At 40.0% G+C, this 24,009-nt stretch overlaps 1 protein-coding gene across 5 annotated transcripts in view; it reads left to right on the forward strand.

Moving 5' to 3' along the window:
* EBF1 (EBF transcription factor 1) overlaps nt 1–24,009 on the forward strand; it is a 249,896-nt gene that overhangs the window by 189,497 nt on the left and 36,390 nt on the right. The window lies entirely within an intron of this gene.

Consider the following 24,009-nt stretch of genomic DNA (forward strand, 5'->3'; position numbering starts at 1 on the left):
GAAGGGGAGAGAGAAGAAAGGGAGAAATAGCTTCTCCTGCCCCTAAGCTACCTGATGGAGAGGGCAAACAGCGAGATTCAGGCACACCAAGGCAGGGGAGAAGCCGCTTTTCAGGAAGCCTCTTGCTGAATATTTCTGTCTCATGTTGTGTAGTAACTTGGTCCAACAAGTGTTCAAAGCTATGTCCTTCTTAACTGCTTGTCTTGCCAGTGCACTCTATTTCCCATGTGCCAGGAGGCTAGATGACTTTCACTGCAGTTGATGTTGCCACCATAGTGAGTTGTAGTGTGTTTTGGGGTGGCATTCCACTCAGATACTGATGAGAGCTGGAAAATTATGAACAACAACAACAACAGAAAAATCATTGCTAGGAGATTGCAGGTACTGTCAATGTTAAACCACTCTCTGTAGTGATAAGGACTGGACTGGAAATAAATCAAGTAGCAGCCTAACTTTTAAAAAGAATGTATGTCATTTATTCCTCAGAAGCTATGCATGCTGCAGAAATTAATGGCATTGTCTGGGTTGTGACATTCTTATCTTTAAATGCTTTTAGTTAGACATATAACATAGACAGTAGTACTTTTGCAACTGGGTACCTGAGTAGTGGTGGTGATGAACCCACTGTCTTTGCCCATTCCTGATTGTACTCAAAATGTTAAGAATAAGATGGATCATAAAAATCTGTGGCTCTGTGACACTCTGGATTACACTGGGCACATATAGTGCTCCTGCTGGGAACATACACATGCGGACTCAAGGCGGAGAATGGATTTCTGTGTTCCAGCTGGGCAGCGTTGCTCTCATGATGCTATTTCCTGATTTCATGTGAACAAAGGTGCCTTACAAAGCTTTGTTGTCCTTTTCCAAACACCCTCTCCCCCTGGTTGAGATTGTGCCCTGGGTTTCTTTAACTAGGTCTGAAAGTATCCGTGTCTCGTGGAGCAGCAGGCGTTTGCTGAGCCTGCATGTGTTTATTGTGAGCATTATGATCTGGACAATGGATGGGAAATTCATATACTGGGTAATAACACGCCATATCAAAAATGGTAATGAAGGCTTGAATGCATTGAACAGAAGAAAAAGCAAAAGCGAAGGGTCAACTTGCCAGCTGGTGCAAATTAGTGGTTTCTAGCACTTGAAAGTGTCAGCCAGGGTTCTGGACAGTTTGACAGTGAATCAGTCCAAAATTCCCCTCCAAAAGCCTTGCTCACAATAAGTTGGGTTGTCCTGCTAGTTGTCACGCCACCGGGTGACTACTCCGTGGGTTGGGAGAGCGTCAAGTATGCGTGCAAAAGGAAGAGAAAGGGAGGGATCCCCTGCTCCCACAAGGAAATTTTTACAGACCTCCTTAGGCAATTTAAAGGTGAAAAATGGCTTGAGCCCAGTTTAGTTTTCTTTTCAGATTATCATTAATTAGCTTTTTCAGGAAAAAAAAAAAAAAAAGGAGGGCAGCAGTTTAACCTGTCTGCCCAAATACAGGCAGTTGACTGATGTGGAGCTTAGTAGTCCCAGTAGGCAGAGTTTTCCTATATGCATTTTCAGGTTAGTGTTTAAAACACGTTATTTTTCATTCATTAAATGAAAGTTATGAAATCCTAAACAACAATGATAAAATCAAAGGTGATCCAATCCATTGACGGCAATTCTGTTACTTATGCAGCATTTATGGAGTTATGGTAGATATATAAATTCTATTGTGACTGAAATTGTACCTCACACAATTTGCATTTTTCAATTCTTTTTCACGCAACCTGAGCTGAAATGTGCCTTCCTAAAAAGACTAAATAAAACTAAAATAAAAACAATTAATGCATTCTGACCTTCAGAAGTGCCTTGCAGCCCTTTAAACAAAATGCAGGTTCAGTATATGCCTGCCGATTAGTTTTAGTTAATTGAAAATTATAGGATTGACCCAAGAGGAAAATTTTGTTTGCACTCCAATCACTTTTACAAATTAAGGAAAATTACCACAATTTTGTTTAGCTAAGGTTTCACACTGAGTTCACGAAATTAGCTCAGCCATCCCAACAAAGTCAGCACTTTGTTAGTGAGCACTAGAAAAAAACTAATAGTCTATGGTGTGTACAAACGAAGCATAGAAAAAGCTATGATGCTTTAGCGAACTAGGCCAAGTGTTTTTAATTAGGATTATTGGTTCATTGTAAGTTTTGAAGAACAATCAAACTAGCAGATTAGCTGTTTCTTTTAAAGCTAGAATTTCTTGCCATTCATTTTTCCCATGAGAACCTTGTTTTAACTCCCACATAGCACTACTTTTTTTTTCCTTTTTTTTTTTTCTTTTTCTTTTTTTTTTAAACAAGGCCTGCAGGAAATGGACCAATTGGAAGTTCGGATACAGTAACATTCCCCAGCATCATTCCAGGCGATGGGAGTTTTTCACAATGTTCTTCAGTGAACTCAGTGTTCTGGAACATATTACAAAACCACAGAGGCCAAATGTTTTCTCAGAGGAGTTTGGCCTCTGTTTTTGGCCGAAAACATTTCAGCATCACTTGCTGCTTATTTACCCTTCTATTAAGAACAAGAAAAGGGGAGAGGAGAAAAAGAGGAAGGGGGAGGGAAGAAAAAAAGAGAGAGAGAGTGAGAAAGAAAGAAAAAGACCTGGGGTTTGTGGGCGGTACAGGAGTTGATCAAGCGTAGTTTCCTTTCTGGTGAGAATGTCCCTGCTCGTTAATGGTCCCATTTTGTGGTCAGGTCTCATTTAGAAGAAATTATTTTTAATCAGTGTTCAACAAAATATCCCCTCAAGCCACCTGGCTGTAAACTGTTTTTTTTCTTACTGTTAAGTACTTAAGTTCTCAGAGAAAATACCCAGTGACCCATTAATTTTAGCCTTTTTTTTTTCCCCTTTAACTGCAAATAACTTAGTAACATGATCTCTAAGTAGTCCATGTGCCATCTAGGAATGAAGGTCACATATATACAGAGAAATCCTGGCTTTTGTAAGTATTTTTGAAAGAAATAAACCAGTGTCAACCATACGCTTACAAGCAAGATTTTTTTTTTTTTTAGTTATTTTCCATCTGCAAAGCAAGCCACTAGCATGCACTTATACAGCAATTATTTATTAGATTTTGAGCTTTGACGTTCCTAAGAAAACATTTTTAGAAATACAGAAGTCTGAACACATCTTACATGTGTGTTCATTTTGAAATAATGCTAAAAGTTCATACTTCTATCATTCATACTGTATACTATGTATAGAAATATCCAAACCAGTTAAGAGTCATACTGGTCAGGCCTTCTGTGGCATCCTTCATGTCTTCAAGTATTCAGCAGTATTCCATGAACTAAGCTTCGTGTCATATTTATGTCAGCTATGTATCTCTACCCTTATTTTACAAGTGCAGAAACTGAGATAAAGGAAGAAGCCATTAAGGATAGAGATCCCTAGGTAATTTGCCCAGGTGACTCAGGATATATATGGCTGAATATGAGAATTGGTACAAATTTGTTATATCCGGACAGGATTTTGAAGCCTTTTTTTTTTTTTACATTTCTTCTTCTTCTTCTTCTTTTTTTTTTTTAATTACAAAAATGAGTATTTCACAAGGTGGAGTGATTTTCACAGAAATTTGCTATGAATGATGATACTAAACCATGAGAAGTTTACATGGAGATTTGAGTGGGACTTCATCAGTGTAAGTGAAAGGAGAAATTGTCTCATCCTATTTTGCAAAGGGCATACAGGAGCCCCGTAGAAATGCATTATGCTTTTTCTTCTAGCACCTCTTCACTCTAAGATTTTGCAGCTTTTGTTTCCAAACTAGAGAAAAGGACAACTTAGGGGCTAGAAGGATGTAGTTTTATCACTAAGGTTATGTCTACCTCATGGAGTTAATTCAGCTTTTTAGTAGGATTCTGCTTCTAATACTGTTCTTTTTGCTGCTGTTTGGTTACATCCTTGGATCTGTTTGGAATTTAGGGAGCATTTGTGTTAGTCTTGCAGGGAGACTGGAGGCTAAATCATTCGTATGCTGACAGCTACAAGAAAGATAGAAGTTCTCCCACAGTTCTTCTGGAGCTCGCTACGGGCCATGGGATGTGGTCTGGCTTCAGAAGGAAGAGTAGGTCAGAGTGGAGTGCTGTGAACACGGACCAGTGTTTGTATTGCGTGTTAGGACCACTGTGTGTGACGTGCTGTAGAAATGTGAACATTATGAATCAGGGTATTCTTGGAATTGCTGGGAAACTCTATTTCTTTGGAATGTCATAAGGCTTTTGAGGACTTTTCATTCTACTATATAGGCTAAATAAGAAATACCCTTGTGTGCAATATCTCTGCTCCATCCTCTTTTCACCCTTTACTTAATTCTGAGATCATCTGAATCTGCATAAACAGAAAGAACCTTGTAGATCACAGATGGGTTGAGTAAAATTTTCAAAAGCTTTGATAAAACTGAAGGGGAACTTCAGTCTTAGATTTTTAACTTTAAAGGATTTAATTTACAGAAGTGTCATGGTAGTTGTCTTCTGAGAATCATTGTCCTTTCATTTCCCAAGTCAAATACCCCTTAGAGTAGGAGACCAAAAACCACCAATCACCATTTAAAGTCTCAGTACATGGCCTTAGAAGCACACGTTAAAGTCATTTTCGCAAGTAAGTTCAGAATTGGAACCACTTAGAAAATGATCTCAAATCTCTAAACTTTGCAGCCTGGTAAACTTCAATGATTCCCTCGCGAGGAAAGTTTTCCTCTTTCAAGAAGGCACTGATGACTGTGTAAAGTTCAAAAGATACACAATCAATGGAGCAATCAGCTTTCAGAACAGAGAGTTCTGGAGTTTGTAGAGTTTTAAAAAAAAATGGTGATAAGAGGCAGACTGGCTGTCAAGAGGTTCCTGTAGCCCCACTGGAGCCTTTGGATCCATCCCTGTGGGATAGAGCTTGACCCTTACACCAGCTAACCTTGGCCATAGCTGTATAGCTGTTAGTTCCTCAGAAATGTTGAAGCCTAATGACAGTTATTCTCAACCTCAGTAATACACAACCTCATATAGTTTTACAGTGCCCCATTCACCTGTGTTTATTATTAAATCATGAACACTCAAATAGCTGATTAGTATAAATGAGGAGGGAAGGGCATCATCAACAAGACAATAAAAATAAAATCAAAAGGCAGCATCTTCGATGCTGGCTTGGGTTTTATCCTGATGTGTTTATAAAATTCTTCCCCCTCAAAGATATGACGATCGTTAATCTGAAATGAAATATAGAGCACATCACTTCCCCCGAAGAGTAACTGGCTATGAGATCTAGTAGCTACAAATGAATGCCATTTGTTTTTAATGGCAGTTTTTATCTGCCTTTCACTAGTAAATATTAATAGGAGTGGTAGAATAAAAAAGTATCAGATGTCTGGATATTAAGTAGTCACCGAGTGCTACTGCAGACCAGAACAGAATCCCTCCATACAAAGGAATTTATGAAGTTTAAAAGAAGAGCTGGTGTCTTGTTTTTGTTGTCTGCCTTTTAAAAGGGAAGTTACCTCAGGAAATCTCTGTTTGAATTTACACTTGAACCTGGCCCTTTTTGAGTTTCAGTCCATTGACTTAGCTACGTTGCTGAGTCAATGTTAACAACTTGCCTGCCCAGCCTCCTTGAAAATACTTAGTGAAAAAAATATATTTTTGTTGTAATCCTTTTGGAGCAAGTTTTCTTAGATGAAATTACTTCAGTATTTAGTATTTGGTGGTGATGGGGTGAATGGTCCTGCAAAAGTAGTGGTTTTGATGTTTATGTACAAGTACCTTAGGGGTGAATGTAGGGAGGACGGGGCCAGGCTTTTCTCTGTGGTGACTGGTGACACGACGAGGGGTAGTGAGTGCAAGTTGAAACACAGGAGGTTTAATCTCTGTGTGAGGAAGAACTTCCTTCCTGTGAGGGTGACAGAGCCCTGGAACAGGCTGCCCAGAGAGGTTGGGAGTCTCCTGCTCTGGAGATCTTCAAAACCCGCCTGGATGCCACCCTGTGCCGTGTGCTCTAGGTGTCCCTGCTGGAGTAGGGGGCTTGGACTAGATGATCTCTAGAGGTCCCTTCCAACCTTAAGCATTCTGTGATTCTGTGATTAGGACTAGCACAGTAAAGTGAAGTGTGGAGAGGAGGAACTTGAGGAAAAGCAGGAATGTTATGAGGAAGGGCTGGTAGCTTGGTTTGCAGAAATTCAGGAAGAACCCCAGTTGATTGCAGGGAAGAGGGTGATACCAGGCATAGAGAAGGCAGCAGAGGTAGACAGGAAAATCCCTTTTGTATGCTAATAGGAGCACAGAGTCCTCATCTCTTTTGTGTTTCTTAAGCACTGGCAGCACCATAACACACTGCAAAAAACAATCACTAAAAGTATGCAGTGTACCTGTAGGACAGCTGCAAAATGAAAGCAATTACAGCAACCGTCAGAATAAAGCTGGCTGTGAAGGAAACATATTATTTTGCATATTTTATGTATACACTTTCCAAGAAATATGACCTTTATTTTCTAGTTAGAGGGAAGTGCAATCAGAGACTACACAGCAAAGGGTAGCTGGATCATTAAAAAGAATATTTCTCTGATATTAGAAATCTAAATGGGCACTAGTCCTTATTCACAACCTTGGCTTTTTCTGTCTGCCCTGAGTTAATAAGTGATAAGGCCAAAAGAGAAATAAATCACTGAAGTCCCTGTCCAAAGAAAACATATTGACTACAGCCAAGCAAATAACAGCCCATAACCAATGGTCCCATTCATCATTCATGTAATAGGGATATAAAGTATTCTCTACCTATGAAACCATAGAGTAGGAAAAAGCCTGATAAGCCCTCAATCTAAGCTGTGTGATTTGATTATTAAAGGACATGAACTGTTTGTCACATACCTTTAATCTTTAAGATGTGTTGCCATTTCTAAACTATAAATTTGTGGTAAAGGATTAGAAAGCTATTAACAATAAGGGTATAAACTAGACTTTATAAAGATTCCTGCAATCGTCATACAACCCTGTAGACCCTTGGATCCTTAACCTATTGAATATGATATAACATAGTTATCTGACCTTCAAAGCCAATAAACCGTTCCTTGCTTTTCAAGTTCCAGACTTACTCCATGATAAATTAACCCTCTGGGTTCACAAAATAAGCCTTGTAAATTCTTTTCTTTATCCCACCCCAAAACCTTTAAATTTTCATGCCCTTGCTTCAAAACTCTCTTATTCCAGACTGAAATTGTTAATCTTTTTTTATTCTCCTTTTAGCTCATGTCAGTTGATAAGATATTATTCCCTCTTTAAAAAAATGGCCAATAAAACAGAGAGCTGAGATGAATTTCTAAAAGGCTGAATTGTGTTAAAGGAATTTCTAAGTTTCTACAGGGGACTTCACTGTCTAGTTTCTAAATATGTGGATATTCTGATTAGGTGAACGCCACAGAAATGTCCCCTTTATTAGAAGCAGCAGTCGCTATAACACCGCAACTTACCTTATGTGCTTTGATCCTGTACCCTAGGAAGAAAGACAAGGCACTGTATTTTTGCTATAACATAAAGCTGAGTCCTAGGCTACTTGTTGCCACTGAAATATTTCATAGACCTTTCTGCTGTGCAATTTGATTGTCTTTTGCTGATATTAATACTAACTCATCCTTCTGACAGGATGTGAAATTCCTTGATTTCAGCCTGGAGCAGTGTGTAGGGTTTGCTCTGAGGTTTTGAAAAATTGCTAAACTGTGGGCTGGATTGTCAGGGGTGCCAGTGCACGTGGCGTGCTGGCCCTGGCAAGGAAATCAGAATGAGAATTTATTGCGCATATGCCCGAGGCACGTTCTTGCACAGCACTACCTGCAAAACAGCCTCTCTAAGCCGTGCTTAATCCTTTGAGGTGCTTGTTAGTGGGGCCTCATTTTGTTCGGGCGTTTTGTTACATAAGTTAATTCTGTGCAGCTGACTCAGGCTGGAAGCTGAGTGTGGATCTGCACCTCCCCGGAGGCAGCACTTGGGTAGCCTCTCTTGCTTTGAGTTTTGTACGAGCATTTCTACCCAGCCGGTAATGCTTATCTAGGCTGGTTAAAGCTCGCTGACAGCAGTGACTGTGGAGTAGATGTGCCCCCAATATGGCCCATGTCTACTGATTCTGGCTTTTTTGTTAATATAGAGATAAAAGTAAAATCTTGTACTTGCAGCCTTTCATCTCAGTGGATGCAAGAGCAATTTATTGCATGGTGTGTGAAATTCTTTGTACTTTTCTGCTATCTTGCAAGAACTCACACAGGCTCTTCTGCTCAGTAATGAAGATATCAAGTGTGTCAGCAGTGCAGACTGCTGTGGTGTCTGGGCAGAGATGCCAGAAACAGCTTAGTCCCAGTATGGGCAGGCTCAGTCCCAGCAGCTTCTCAGGCCAGCCTAAATCACTGCCGAGATGCTTTGCAGTGCAGTTTGCAGTGTCCCTCTTCAGTTTATTAAAAGCGATTTTGAGTATTTCTGTGCATAGTGCACTGCAGTGGCAGCACAGACGTGTCCCACGGGTTGCGGTGACTGGAGTGACGATTCCTTGCTGGCATCGTAACAACCAGCAGCGGGAAAGACAAGCGGCTCAGAGAGGGAGGGAATTGTCACTAGGGTTTTAAATGAGCTGAGACATTTGATATTTCTCCATGTTTACTTCGTGCTATTGGCTGACTAGAGAAAGGAGAATTTTTTAGCATCAATCTGCACTAACGTTTCAATAATCTCAGTAAATTTCCCCAAGACCTTCTGGCAAATATCTATCATGACCCCGTTATTAATGTGGCTAAGGAATAGCATGGAGTGTGCACACTTTGCAGTCAGGTTTTGGCATGGCCAAACCCACTATTCTTTCATGCTTCAGTGTCTTCCTGTACAGTCAAAGACTAATGTAGAAAAGCACCATGACAATTCATGTCATTCATCTTTACTTTCCCTCCCCTCCCAAATATAATCTTTCACCTTTTTCCTGTTGGCATAAATTGTGGTTAACCTCTTTGCATCAAGAGTTGCAAACTTGAGGAGCTCTTGCATAAGCACCAGGTGTCAATATTAGTGGTTAGCAAAAGGAAACCCTGTTCCCAGCAGACAGAGGGTTAAAAACCTCACACACAGAAACTTCACACAACCAAGTAAGAAAACTATATTCTTAAGTCCCCGAGGAACACAAAACACACATGGAACTTAAGATGTTGTAACAGTCCTCTATCAAAAATACATACAAAACCAAAGCAGTGCAAAACTCTTTAAATCTGTGTAAATTACAATACAAAACCTGCAATGTCTATGAATAATTGCAAAACTTGCCATTATTTTTTAGTACTGCAGCAGCTTATGTGGTGGATTTATCTCTTTTGAGCATGATGTATTATTTTATGTTGTCAGCATAGTGGTTAGAAATACAGCAAACTAGGGCCTCTCTCTTGTGAGCTCTGGAGGGTGACCCCTCTGATGATCTTGGACGCCTTTTTCAGAACGGAACGAGTCTCCCTTAGCAATTTCTTCTCACTGTCCTCTGCCCGGAGGTGGGCTCTAAAGAGGTAGTCAAATATGTGCCTGTATGGCTGAAACTAGATGGGAAGAGTTTCACCCTTGATGATGCCATGTTCTAGCTGCTTTATAGAAAGGTAATTTGTCCCAAATACAATAATGTCATGGTGGTTTTTACACTGATTCTCCCTTTTCGTTTTTTTTGTTTATTTGTTTGTTTTTTCCTCCCAAACTATATCCCCCTCTGAGCTTTCTATGGGGTGCTTTAGCTAGAAGGCAAGCTGATCAAGTGAAAACACAATTTGTGTTCAGGGTGTTCTACCAGCAAGCTTGCATTTGTAAAATGAAAAGCAAGGTTTTACTGCTAAAAGTAACCATGAATTCATGTTGAAAGGTCACTTTTGCAAAGAAAAAATTTTTTCCAAAGATAGGTCTCTGACTGCTTTCATCACTACAAACAGAAGTTCTCTAAAAATTCACCAGCGTGTTATGTGCCAGCTGCTGGAAATAGCAGTTGCATTGTTGTTACTAAAAATAAGCCTTCAGAGTCATCATGCTGCAAAACAATAATATTTTCTCTGCTTATTTTTTTTTTATGTTGATGTACATTTTGTGCCTTTATATCTTGCATTGAAATGTCCATGTCACTTATTTAGAAGGGAGTAAAACATGTCTCCTGTCTTTACCTTAGAGTCTATTTTCCCCTGCTAGTTTTGCTGCCCGTTATTGATAGAGGGGGCCCCCAGCGCTGTGCAAGACTATGGCAGGTCAGGGACAGAAACGGGAGCCTCCGTTAAGTATCTTTTGTTTTGGAATGAAGAATTTAGTTCAGATTTCCCAAAGACAAGGCCAGTCTGCACATCATTTCTCTACCAAAGTTGCTCATCTCTGCATCTCTTTCAAACTCTGTTAAAAAGACAAATGAACCTTCTTTAAATGGGGCCTAAAGGGAAGGATGCAATGGCCCCCTCCCTTCTCCAATTTCCCCCTTTGGACCTTTTTTCACAGATGTTCATGCTGATTAGAGTTGGGAAATAAGGGTATTTTGAGGGCCATGAATATTCATTTGTTTTTTGGCAATGAATTTCCTTCAGTTTCCCTGTAGTGTTGGTTCCCTGTGAATGTTTGAACAAGTGAGTTAGCTCAGGCGATCCATTTTGAGGAAAAGCTCAGAGCATATAATGGAAATTCAACTTGGTGTATTTCTTTCCTTGGAAACAAAGTTGTAAAATTTACTGTCAGTTATTAGGAAAAAGAAAATATTCAAAACCCATGGATGTTTACCCAGGTGAACATGTGTAACAAGCTACTCATTAATGATCTATAAGGCATGGGTTAATCGGAGAAAAAAGAACATTTGACAAATATCTCCAGCTAACAAGTTCATTGGAGAACACTGTAATGTCTCTTCAGGTAGTCAGTGAGAGGAAAGGATTTGTTAGGAATTATTTGTCCCAGTGGCGTTCTGGTGTCTGCTTCCAAAGGAGTGGCTGGACTTGCTCTTGGGGAGCTCTGGGATGCCTGATTACACCACGTGGATATGAGCAGAAGTCTATACAATCTATACTATAGTATAAAATGCCAGAGGTTATATTTTTCTGTTTACATTTCTGAAGTGTTATGAAACACTGCATGGGCATTACCTCCTACAGGCCTGTTCTGTAATACCCACTACATACAAGGGCAGAAACTGTAGCTGATACGTAGATAATATCGTGGGATATCGTGACGCTGCCTGTGAGCAGCCACCTGGGGAGGCTGGACCACAGGAGCTGGGCAGAAATCCCCTGCGTTCAGTGGGAATCTCTGCTATCCTTTCGTATTACAAAACTGTGGTCCTTGGGATCCCCCCAGATCATCATTTTCTGTGCAGTACCTTGGTACTTACCCTGCATATCCTGTGGAATAATGTACACAATTTTACAATAACTATGTAATTAACTCACTTTGCTCCTCGCCTCTCCAGGGAAACTCATGCTTCTATTAATGCTATTAGGAAGGTCCTATGCATAGAACAAAGAAAGTGGTGCAGCAGATGAGTTAACATGATTTGATTTGCAGATGCTTTAAACACTTAGCAGGAGACAGCTACGGAAGCTAATTAAATCACTCTAAGGTGCACAGGATTATCTGCTTTGTAAGAAACAATTTCAGTGAATTATGGTTGCCCTTTAGCTGAGGGGAAGTAAAAAGCATATTTGTTTGGAATTAAATTTCAAACACAAAGTGCCCATCAGACCTCTCTTTCCTGTGCTTCTAAAAATCTTTCTTTTATCGTGCTCTAATATTTTCTAGGAATTTGTATTTTGCTTTTGCAAGCTTTGTGGTATTTCCACGCTCCTCATGTAAAAATTTTCCTCCTTAGCTATGATTAGGATCTGCCTTTAAGCAGGGCATAGTGTCTCGAGTGAAAAAATCATGTTGCTACATTCACTACCTCTCAGATACTGCATCTTATTTAGTGTACCGGAATTCCCAGTTTAAAGTAATCACAAAATTTATGGAGAAACGGATAAAAAAGGTTGTAAAATATCGATTTGAGGAAAATAATAACACAACTCATCTATAATAAGAAGAAAAATGAAGCAATAATTCAGGGGTATTGAACGGCTTGCTGCTGGAAGTATTGATCTGGTGCTTTAGTGTGCAACATCGCACCTAACATCGCCATGGAAGAACAGCGCTGCTTTCCTCTGCTCGTTATTTCACAGACACTATTGCCTTGTTACACAGGTCCCGCAGAGCTTGGATCTCTTGCAGGGAGAAAGGGAAGCCCCCAGAATAATCCCAGATCATAACATCTTCACGTTGCAGTCCCTTGCTGTAACACTGTGCAGACCCGACGCTCCTGTGCGCCTCTCACCTTGTGGCAATGAGGTAGTTTGCTTTGTTGGAGTTCTTGCACTCTTTGCTTTATCGCATGTATCACCTCTGTTAGATACAGTGATATCTCTATGCTGGTTTTTTTTGACAGCATGTTATCCGAGATGATGTAATTGAGGAAATACACTTTCCTTAAATATTGACTTTCAGGAGTTGCATGTAAAAATTCCCAATCTGCTTGCACTGCTTCCTTAGCGTGGCAGTGAGCAGGCACCGCAAAAAGGACAGCAAAGGTCAGTGGGATTTTAAAATAAGCACCCCGACATTTCCACAGCATTAAGCTCCATCATGCAACATTGCTTCCCTGTTTATCTGCTGACATCTGCAGAGGTGCAACGCTTGATTGTTTGGCATAAATAACTGAACAGCAAGCATTTCATAATGAACTCAGGTAGGGTCCAGCAATGACAAAAATAGAGAAAATGAGCAAGGTTACAAATATTAAATCTCTTCAAATAGGAATGTTTTAGTGCTTGTGAAGGCAAGCACATGTTTAGCTCTGTGCGGGAGCTTCTTTACTTGCCTGCGAACTTGCTGCATCGCCCATGATCGTTATAGGAAAACATGAACCACGGCAAACGAGTGAGCTGGGAGCAGATCCGAGCGCCCGCGGTTGCAGCGCATGTTCCTCGGTGCAATTTGGGCCGGATCCTTGGCACTTGGGCAGTATTTGCCCTTCTCCTCCCTCCGTCCTGCAGGGTTTTCCCGAGGCTGGGAGGCGTCGAGGCTCTGGCCGATGCCCTCCGAGTTTTGCCGTTCGCTTTGCTGCATGCTCCCGGCACCGCAGACAGAAAACATGCAATTGTTTTTGTAACCTAAATTACATTTCTAGTTTATAAAGCCCAGGGGACAAATCACTGTCACGCTGGCAGGTGGAGATGGCATGATGATAAATGACAGAGGTGCGCGTTCTGGTTCGGCGGGGACACGCAGGGTGAACGAAACCCTCTGCTCTTAAACTCCCTGCACCGGCAGCCAGGAAGGGACAATTGCAATTGCCAAACGGTGGCTCTGCCTGAGGTGGCACCGTGTCCTTCTGCAGCCCCGGGAAGAGATGTTTCCTTGGCGAGGTCAAGGAGTTTGTGGTGCAACATCTGCTTAAGGTGCTGCCAAAGCTTGTGTTATTGCTGCCATTGGTGACTACAGCATTAGGACAGGAAAAAAAATGCACATTATGGCTAGCACAGGAAAGGAATACGGCACAGGGTGACATCGGAGCAGTTCAGCAGCTTCGTTGCTGGTAGCGGTACGTGGGGATGTGTTTTTCAGAGGAGAGGCTTTGCGCGGTTATTGGCCAATTAAAGTTGTAAAAAAAACACTCCTAGGGATATATGTAAAAAATCTAAAGCTGCATGCAATTCATCACAGTTATTTTCTCAAATTTGTGCACTGATTCTGTAATACATTTATCCATCCAATTTACATGAATCTAGTAATTTAAGTTCTTACTAAAATGTTTTTTGGAAGTACTAGTTAAAATGTCAGATTTTTTTGATGGGGAGGGAAACAGTCTGATTTTTTTTTCCACATATGCCTGAATAATGAAAAATAATTTGCATTAACATCCATTTAAAATGGGTTCCTTTATTTGTTAGTTCTTTTCAGAAATTCTACACATTTTAAAACATTTTAAATAAAACATTGATAACAATGCCATACTTACAGAATCTTGACTAGTAATATATATAAGCATGGCATTGTTATCAATGTTTTATTTAAAATGTTTTATTTTAAATAAAATCAGTGGCAAGTAATTGTTGTTACCCTTCACATTTCAAGAATTTCTTTCCTTAGAAGCATATGAATAAGTCAGTGGAAGTCAAGGATGATCTTCATATCTTAAATGCTCTCTTGAACTGGGGATCTTAATTTTCAAGCGCTGCAAATTTGGGGAGGATTATTGTGTGAACTGTGATATCCACAGCCCTTACACGTAGCCTTGGCTGCCTTTTAGGGGACTTCCCATCTTGTACTTTGGTCTCCAGCACCCCATGGCATGAGCTTGCCAACCTAGAGGCCTGCTGGGCTTGGGCCATGTCCCAGTCCATCTGGAGCCGAGTCCTGCCCTGCACTGGCAGAATTTGCTCCTAAGTTTGATGCCGCTGCTACCCAGTTCAGGGTATTTTCCACTTTCCTCTCTGTTGGACCATGGTTGCTGAAGGAATTTGGGTAGTTTTTATTTTGATTTAAGATTCTAATATATGCATTGTAGTTATAGGTATGGGTACAGTAGGTAAAACTACATACTGATTTGAGTCCCACATACCTCTTGGGCAAAATAAATATTGGCTCTGTCTTCTGTTGGCTTAGATTTTTTTGTTTTGTTAGTTCCATGTAAGTATTTATCTAAGCCTTTTTAATATGGTCTGAATAGGGCTGCTTTTCATAGCACTTTGTCAATCGCTAGCACTCTGAGAGCAAGATGGTTATGTACACAGCATTTTCTTATTAGAAGATTTCCTGTGACACATGTATTCAGCTTGATTTCTTTTGAGCTCTAGTCTGGTAAAACAGACGGAAAAAGGCTGGAGCAATTGTATTACCTTGTTAAATTGCTTAGAGCATATTTAGATAAAGAATTACTTGATGCTTTTCTTAGTATGTTGTACAGTTGCCTTTTCTTCACAGTCATCTTTTCTGCATTTGGTACCTTGTTATTCTTATGATGCTGAAAGACAAAGAAACAAACCCCTCTCCATAATTCACTCCAAAGAGAGCACCATCTCTTTCCATTTTCTTGTTAAAACCAAATTGTGTGCAATTTGTAGGAAATTGAAACCACATTTTTCACTTAACTTTCCAAAATTAAAATTTATGAGGGAAAAGAAGCAATAAGGCAGTTACAATCTGGTCATCTATAATTATCTCTGTGGTTGGAGTAGTTCCACATTTAAAGAAAATGACACCAAAAGTTTATCAAGCTTATGTCACTATCAAAAATTTCACTTCTCTTTTATTATTTCAGACCACAAGGACTACTGAAACCATTATTAGGTACTTGGAAATTATCTTGATGAAAAAGGAATTGGGTGATCTATAAAGACAAATCCTTTACTCTGAAAGACATAGAACAATATTTATCTTCCTTACTCATTCATTTTGGAATATCAATGTTTCTATAAATTTAACAAATTGTGCTCTTTAAGTTGATTTAACGGAGTTCGCTGTTAAAAAGCTTAATTTCCTTTGGATCTATTTCCATGTGTGTGTTTCACATTATTCTTTCTCTCTAGCTGTTGCACTTCCCCTCCTCTGCATTAGTAACTCCTTGAGAACAATAGAAATGACAGCCCAGCACCAGGAATCTCGACTCCTCCAGCTCTAGAATGGTAGTGGCACTTGCTTTAGTTTTCTCATTTTGCCTCTTTTTGTCTCTGAATTAAAATCAAGCCAAATGATGGATGCCCATTACAATCAATTGTTTCAGACAAGCTACCCAAAGTATTGTAGGATTCATTTACATTTAATCAAATTACACTTTATTTGCAATTCAGGGAAATGAGAACTCTGCAGTAAATCAAATATTTCCTCTCCTAGGGCCTCATTCAGCAGAAAATATCCACTGTCTTCTAGTATGGTGTCTCAATGTATGTAACAAAGCTTCCAGTGGGATGAGAACTGGTGCCAACAAACCATCTACTGTGGTTCTTTTCAATGGTTTTGGGGGTTGTGGCCACGTGCATATTTTCTGGTAGAAATGTGAACCCTTTAACACTGAATTGTTCAGTGAATTTAAGCCTGCTGATAACAGACCTGCATCTCTCTTAGTTCTCTTTCCTGGACCACTGAGAAACACTTGCAAAGCATCTGGACCTCAGGAGGTTTGTACTCCGCAGGCTGAATCCACAGGCTGAAAAATACTCATCTTTCCTTTGTAGGTCTTAGCTATCTTAATATGAAATTAATGATAGTCATGATTACTTTTTAAAACTTCAGAAAAAAAATCTATAATGGTATTAGGTGAATCTCCAATTACAGGATTTTAAGGTGAAGTTAGAAAACTTTATTTACTGTTTTGCTTTGGAATTGGAAGTAAGCTTTGACTTACACAGCTCCTTCCTTTTTCAGATGGCCATTGAAAAACTGTGCCCCATAAGGCGACTGCTTTATCTTTACCTTACTTTGCCATACTTACTAGCTTGTCCTCCAGCTGAAGAAGGTCCTTTTTCAGCCTCAGCCTTTTTGCATGATTTTGGCTGTTACAGCCAAACGCAGTTAGAACTTCGATTAGGTGTAGTGCCTTAAGAGTCCATTTAGGTGCCTGCAGGGATTTTAAACAGACATAGGTACCTTATTTCTATGTCTTCATGGCTGTTTATCTTAAAATGCAGATATATTGCAGGACTACTTTAAATCACAGGGCAGGTACAATATCAAATAATGCAAAAACACACCATGCAGATACCTGACAGAGCAGGTGGGAGTTACTTCAATCCTGCTATCAAAAATAACATATCTTAAGTAAGATATCTTAATTGCTGGGGGAATACCCTGGAAATGTGAGGCCCTACAGTCACAATCTGGTTGATATAGATCTTAATGCTTTAAAAGAATTCTGGCCTTATTGTATAATGTACTCTTTAATCCAGTGGGATTGAAGATCCCGGTCCATCATAAATTATGTTTTGCATGCTTAGTAATTAAATGTAATAAAAGTTAACCTCGAGTACCTTCTCAAGAGTACTTGAAACTGAATTCTGCCATCTGATACTTGCGCCAGACTTCAGCAGGTCACTGGCCATCATACGTGATTAGCTGAAGTAAGAAGAATGCTGCCTACAGCATTATAAGGAATTTCAGAGTGTGGCAAGCTTTAAAACAGAGTCAGATTAGTCCCATATCTCCCTTTCTCATCATTTCATATCTAACTATTTGAGTGTTGAAAAATAATTTCTTTTTCCTTGTTTTGGTCTAGATGCTCAGGAGATTAATTGTATTTATTTGGCTTCCTATTTATGTGTATTTGGTTTCTTTTTAACATGTGTTTCAGTAGGTATTTTATAGTTATAAACCAACTAGTGAAACAGCAGTTTTTGAAGGATTCTATGCCCAACTGCTGGTGTGGGCAGGTTACAGAAGAAAAGGGAGTGAAGGACAATAACAGATCCGGATTCTCTTGGAAAGAGCAGGAGAATCTCCCCAGATTATTTTTGCCCATTTTTTCATGCTCATTCACTTTTGTTTATACAAGAAGCAAAGTTTGGAAGAAGAAGAAAGTGACATTATATTTTCCTTTGCTGTGTGGGAAAAGCATCTACCAGGTTGCAAGACAGGCCCTTATTTGCAGCCGTAATTGCCGTGTTGTTCCTGGATTTTGCCGTGAGCTGGGACACATCTGTTCTGAGGCAGCAGTGACCTGCCACTTGCTTCAGGTCAGGGGCAGGGCTGCCCCTTTGCTGAGACTGTACACAGGCATATACAGGACATGAAAATTGTCTATTATGGGATGCAGATAACACATTTTCAGCTGCACAACCACATACATAATGTCATACGTACACATAACATTTCTATGGTGCTTCAGTTAAGAGCATATCGTTAGGTCTTTGTTAAGTACAGGTGAAAAATTCTCACTTTTTGGAGACAATTGATTACATGAGCATACAGGTGTTTAATTTGACACATTGCATTGTCAGTGTCCATTTTGAATCCATCAGCTACAACTTAGATTCATTTGGAATAATTACCTTTGCCACTAAACGGGTGTCTTCTACTCGGTTAGGAAAAAGATTTCAGCTTTAAAAATCAATAGTAGCACAGAGAGTTAGCAGGAAACTCCTCTCCTGAGAGGAGCCTACAGCATGGTCCATGCCCACCCTGCTGTCTGTCACCTTGCCAGCCACTGTGATTATCCACGGTGCCAGCCCAGTGCCACACAAGTGCAGCAGCCCTTTCTCTGGCCTTGCGTCGTCCTCGGTGGGCTGAGAGGCTCTTACAGGTGACCAGATGCTGGGGTGATGGGCTTGGTGAGCAAGTGTATCATGGTGCAAGAAGCAGAAAGCTGCGCTCGGAGTTGCAGACCTGCATCACGGGACAGCAGCAAGCGGAGATGCCCCACACGTCTCTGGCTGGAAACAGCAGCAGCAGAGCGTTGCTTTGCGTAGACTAATTAGCTTTGGCAGCCAGGTGCTTAACACTTCGCTCATTCAGGGCCTCAGCGAGTTTGTCTGTTTAAGCTCATTCTTGCATGCTGCTGATGGACCCATAAGTATATTTATATATATTGCTTACTGCCTGGAAAGCTACAAATCAGTTACTGATAAGTATGCCACTTCCAGCAAGATTAATGCTAAATTCCCCCTTTTAGACCAAGCAATTTGCAAATTGCTAAATTAGATGTTAACATTTTAATACTCTGCTTTGTGTCATGTTTCCAGCATCTTTGTTTTTTACCACTTGATGATGCTGTTTGTGTTGGTATTGGACTTTAAGACATATTAATATGATACACATATTTTGGTGGCAATTTTTTATAATGACAACAGTTCTCATGAAATCCACTAGAAACAAATAGTTTTCACTGAATAATGTAATCCATTATACTGTTTTCTGTTTTGAGTTGGATGGAAGGAGATTACTTATTTTACTCGAGAGAAAACAGGTAGTACCATGTTAGTCTGAGGGTAATTTAATGATAACATCAGAATTTGGATATGAATATTCCTATAAGCTGCCAATATTACATACAGAAGTAGGACGTGGGCTCAGATATATGACTGCATCACTTGTGTGACCATTTCGAGTTATCCATGGCATCTTTTATCTTCTACTGTTATCTTGCCATCTTTAATCTGTTTATTCTATCTCTGCCTTGAAGTGGGGAAGTGGAATATTTCTGTTTCAAGAAAAATGAATGCAGTATCATCTAAAATAACTTTTTTAAATCCTTGTAAAAGGAAAATGACTAATCTTGGTGAGCCCCATTTGAGTTAAAAAAAAAAAAAAAATCAGCCTTGTCCGAACAGTGTCAGGCAGTTGACAGCTGAGTGTGGAGGGATGGATGGATGCGGTTGTCACCTCTTGGTGGCCTGTGGCCAACAAGGTTGTTTTGTGGCATATCCCAACTTCAGAAGTGTCCAGCAGAGAATCAGAGGTCAGTACCATTCCCAGAGTAAATGAAACAGCAGAAATGCTTCATAACTGGATGCTGGGTTTCTGTTTGGTCCCTTGACTGGACTCGTCCACGGTTTTGGAAGCATCAGGTTTATAGGCAAATAGTTGCACTTGGGCTATTTTAATTTCCATTCTCTTCACTGGTTCATTCACAAGGGCGCTCCAAATGCTAAACTGAGCTGGCAGGAGAGAGACAAGATGTAAAGGGGGTGAAATAGGCAGTTATTTTTATTCCTTTCCTCTTGCGCCCTTAAGGCTCCAGATACCAGGAGGTCTTTGCTCTCTCCATAGGCAGGTTTGGAGGTACCTAACTAGTACTTGGAGGCAGAGCAGGAGGATTTGATTTGCCTATAATTGACTTGCAAGGTGATCTCCAGCGCTGCCAGGTTTGCAGGAGCCTGCTGGGCCCTAGGGCACCTGTTTGACCAGGAGCACGAGCTGGCTGAGGGGCTTCCCGCAGCTCCATCCGCCGCTGCATCCCGAGCCCCGTGCGGGGAGCAGAGCTGCCAGCCACGCTGCCGCACGAACGGGGCTCTCACGGCTTGCGAGCCTGAAGATGCTTAACTGCTCCATGCATTCAATTAAGATGAGTTCTCAGTTAACAGGCACCCTGGGAAGAAATGAGTTGCTTTCATTTCTGGGATTACGAGCACTTAATGAAGGAGATGTATCAGCATTCTGCCTGCGTTGCATCAGATAACTCCAAAATGCAGCGCAGATTTGCAGCTTATTTGTCCAGCAAAAAAACTTGTCAGGTGAGAAGGTGAAATCAATGCTCGTATGAGTTCCTTTGCAGACAGCCTCACGGGGCAGATTTTAAAGGGTTGAGGCACGCAGAGTTGCATTTTCATTTGTGCTTTTGCATTTTACTTTATGCTTTTTGGGAGGTCTCTTGCTTTGCTTGTAACTTGCCTATTTAAGATTATAATTCAAAACATAATTTAAATAATACTTACCATAGTCTCTCTGTCACACTTGCATTATTAGCAGAACATCTGGGAAGAGAGATGGATGTATCTGAGTGAAGGCTGAGGCTTTGCTATCTGACGTGGATATCCAAAGTATACGCTAAGCTGGTAGTACAAATCTATGGAGTTCCAGAATAATTAAAACAGCAGATCTGTTAGGACAAAATAAGGATTTGGGACAAAATAAATTAAAGATCAGTCTATACTAGGACTAAATGACTAATAAACACTTTCAGGCAAAGTGCTTCTAGTGCTGCACTTGTCAGGATCATTGCAGCCACTTCAGAGGGAGGGAAAAAATAAATTAAAATTACAGTTATGAGCCCACTCTACCTTGGCTGTTGGTAGATGAGTTGTGCCATCTACTCCTTATTTGTTTACTGACCTCCTCAGTAACCCGCCTTGGTTAATTAATTAGTTTCAGTTAAATTACTTTCACATATGGTTAATTTTCCTTTGACCACCACCCAGCACCCTGTTTGATTAAATTAAGTCAGGCACAGAATCAATCACTTCCTTACCAAAAAAAAAGGGGAGGGTGGCATTGATAAGGTTTGTTGTCATTTCCAAATTACCTTGGAAAGCAATTGAAGAAGCATTTAATCTGCTCCTGAGTATGGCTAGTCTGTGCATGCCGGGCGACAGCAATACTGCGTCTTTGAACGGGTTTGAATAAGGTTTCCTTAACTATGGAGCCTAACTCTGAGATCTCCCCTGCCGTGAGCCATAAGTTGCTTGTAGGCTTGTTCTAGAGAGTAATAAGTATTGTTGTTTAGCAATTGTGTTGTTGAAATTCAGCTCCACTATGCCTGACAGTATTTATCTAAAATACTTTCCCTGGTGCGTGCTCAAGTTCCAGTAAACCGTGTCTTATTGTGCGACCTTTTCATTTTCCAGTGAAAAGGGATCAGCTCGTCAGATAAAAGCTACAAGCCGGAGTACAGGAAAAATGCGTGCTCAGAAAATCCGAGCATGATTGAAAACAAGATGTGTTAAATCAATGCAGTTTATCGCCTGCCTATTCCTGGCAATTGCTGTTCTAAGCTCATTCTGAGCACACACTAGATGATAAAAGTATAGTGTCACAGTGCTCACTGGGGTGTGAGGGCAAGGAAACATGTTTATCAGGCAGGCTGGTATGATTTTTTTATACCCTTGATAACAGTTATTGTCAATTCTTTTGGCAAAAAAAATCTGAACAACTATAGAAGTAGATGATAGAAATGCTGCTGAGCACTCTCAAATTACACATTTCTGTTTAAATATTAGAAACTAACCAACGGCAGACCCGTCTGCTTGCAGTTTAAGTAATTTGCTGCATCATGCAGGATACAGCCAAAAAGATCCTTTTGCTTTTGAGTGAGTAGCCCTCTGACTATTTCATGCTGACAAATCAAAACTAGTGTTTAGAAATAAAGATGTTTGGAAACTACAGTTTTCTCAAGGGATTTAATCTTAGATATAGAGAAGGTTAAAGACCTAAATTAAGCTTCACAGGAGGTCAGTGTCTTCCAAGAACATCACACCTATAATGCTCATTACAGCAAGGAACAATTCATTTTGTTTTTATGATTCAGGTCTAACTTTTCTTCTTGAATCTCATTTGCAGAGATTTTGGAGGTAATAGTTTGTGGTTTTCCAATGTCCTCCTTTAAAGATTTGTTTTTGCTCTGACCTCTGTACAACAGAATTATACAATTTAAGAAACAGAGAAATTTAAGCTAAGATGCTTTCTAACGGGGATGGCTTTGGCATTCAGACAAGGAACTACATTTTCTATTCATGCATCCTCCCCCCTTTATTTTTTTCTTTCATAGTTTGCACAGAAGATCAGAAATAACAGGGTTAAAAGAGAGAGAGGGAGAAAGGGAATATTAACAGGAAAATATTTTTACATACGAGCATATTACAACAATGGGTTTCAATGCTGTGTACTTTGAAGTAGTCTGTGAAGGCTGGCAAAAAAAAAAACTTCATATATGTTGTAAAAAATTCTCTCTATGTGAAATTTTAAAAGCATCTGCATCTACAGTGTAGAATTTGAGGAGTCCATGAAAAGGAAAATGTTGAAAAAAGAGTATATTAGAAAATGAAGGAAGGAGTTAGATGAAATGACATTTTAGCATTTTCTGCAGCCTATATAGTACATCTTTGCATCTGTTTCTGAGCCAAGAGTTTAAAAATACAGTGTCCTTATTTTTTTCAATATTTCTAAGTAGACCTAAAAATAGACTTTATGGCTAACTCTAGGTGCCCAATCTTTCAAACCTTGGCTTTGTATTCTTGTGCTTGTATGTGAGCAAAGGGGTAGTCCATTGAGAGTGCCTGACAAACAGGAAAATATTCATGTGTAAATGCTGTTTTTTGTCCTCTTTCATCATGACTGCCAAAGATGCATCAATGAACCCAGATGACTAGACAAAGTAACCAACACATTAATTTGCTTCTGGCCTTCTGTATTGATATCCCCAGTGAGTTCCACCAGCCTGTTCTGAAATTGGTATGTTTACATTTCAGAAGCTTGAAACTGGACTCTACTTCAGAATCCGTTAAGGCCAAATCTTTCCCATTACACAAGAGATCAATGCAATCAGGGCAAGAGAAGGAATGATAAAGCTCAGAAATTGTTCACCTTTTGTTTTGGTTTTTTTTTTCCAAGCCAGATTGCTAAGAGTGAACATTCAGAGTTAATGTACTTTGAGAAAGCAACACATGATCCTCACTAGACAGATACAGTAATTTCATTCCTTAACTTTCATAAAAAAGTCTGGGCTGAAGCCATGTATCTTGAGAACCCCCTGACTGCAGAGACTGGGCTAGGAGGGAAGGGAATGTCTCCTCTGGTCCTTAGTTGCTGGAGGAAAATTGTTATCAGGAGGCAAATATCGCACTGTTTGTAATAACACTGATGAACACGGTGGAGCTGCCTCAAATGCTAGACTGTTGCATTTGTCGTTTAAGTAAAGAGCAGTCACTAGGGAAGCTCAGAGATCCAGGTGTGAGATTTATCATTTAACTCAGCTCTGCAATTTGTTTATTGCTTGGCACGTACACGTGGTATTTGTTTGGACGTTGCACTGCAATAAAATACGAGAATTACATTTTGACTATCTCTATCTCTTTCAATTTCCAATTAAGAAAATTACATCATGTCACACTATGATTTAAAAAGTGGAAATTAAGTGCACAAGAATATGTTTAGGTGAGGGAGCACTGAGGGCATGAAGACAAGGAAAATCTGAGTTAGCACTGGCACGGCCTTCCAAGCTCCAACCTTTCCGTACAGGCTCTTGCTGTCCCACCCACTTCCATTTTCCATTGCTTGTGGGAATAAACACTCCAGGGAAAGTCAGTGGAAAAGAAACTTTATAAAAAGCAAGCCAGATTCACAACAACAACAGCAAATAGCTGAAATGCTTGCATATTTTCATTTAACAATCTTTAATTAGCAAAGGGATAGTTCTTTTGCAGGGAGATTTGCAAAACAGACTTTTTTTCAGTTGCAAAACAAACTTTTTTTTTTTTTCTTTCGATGACGTGGTTTTGAAGTGGTTGTTTT

Source organism: Tinamus guttatus, unplaced genomic scaffold, assembly GCF_059628265.1.
Source record: "Tinamus guttatus ecotype Peru unplaced genomic scaffold, ASM5962826v1 Tinamus_guttatus_pri_ptg000155l, whole genome shotgun sequence".
Taxonomy (NCBI): domain Eukaryota; kingdom Metazoa; phylum Chordata; class Aves; order Tinamiformes; family Tinamidae; genus Tinamus; species Tinamus guttatus.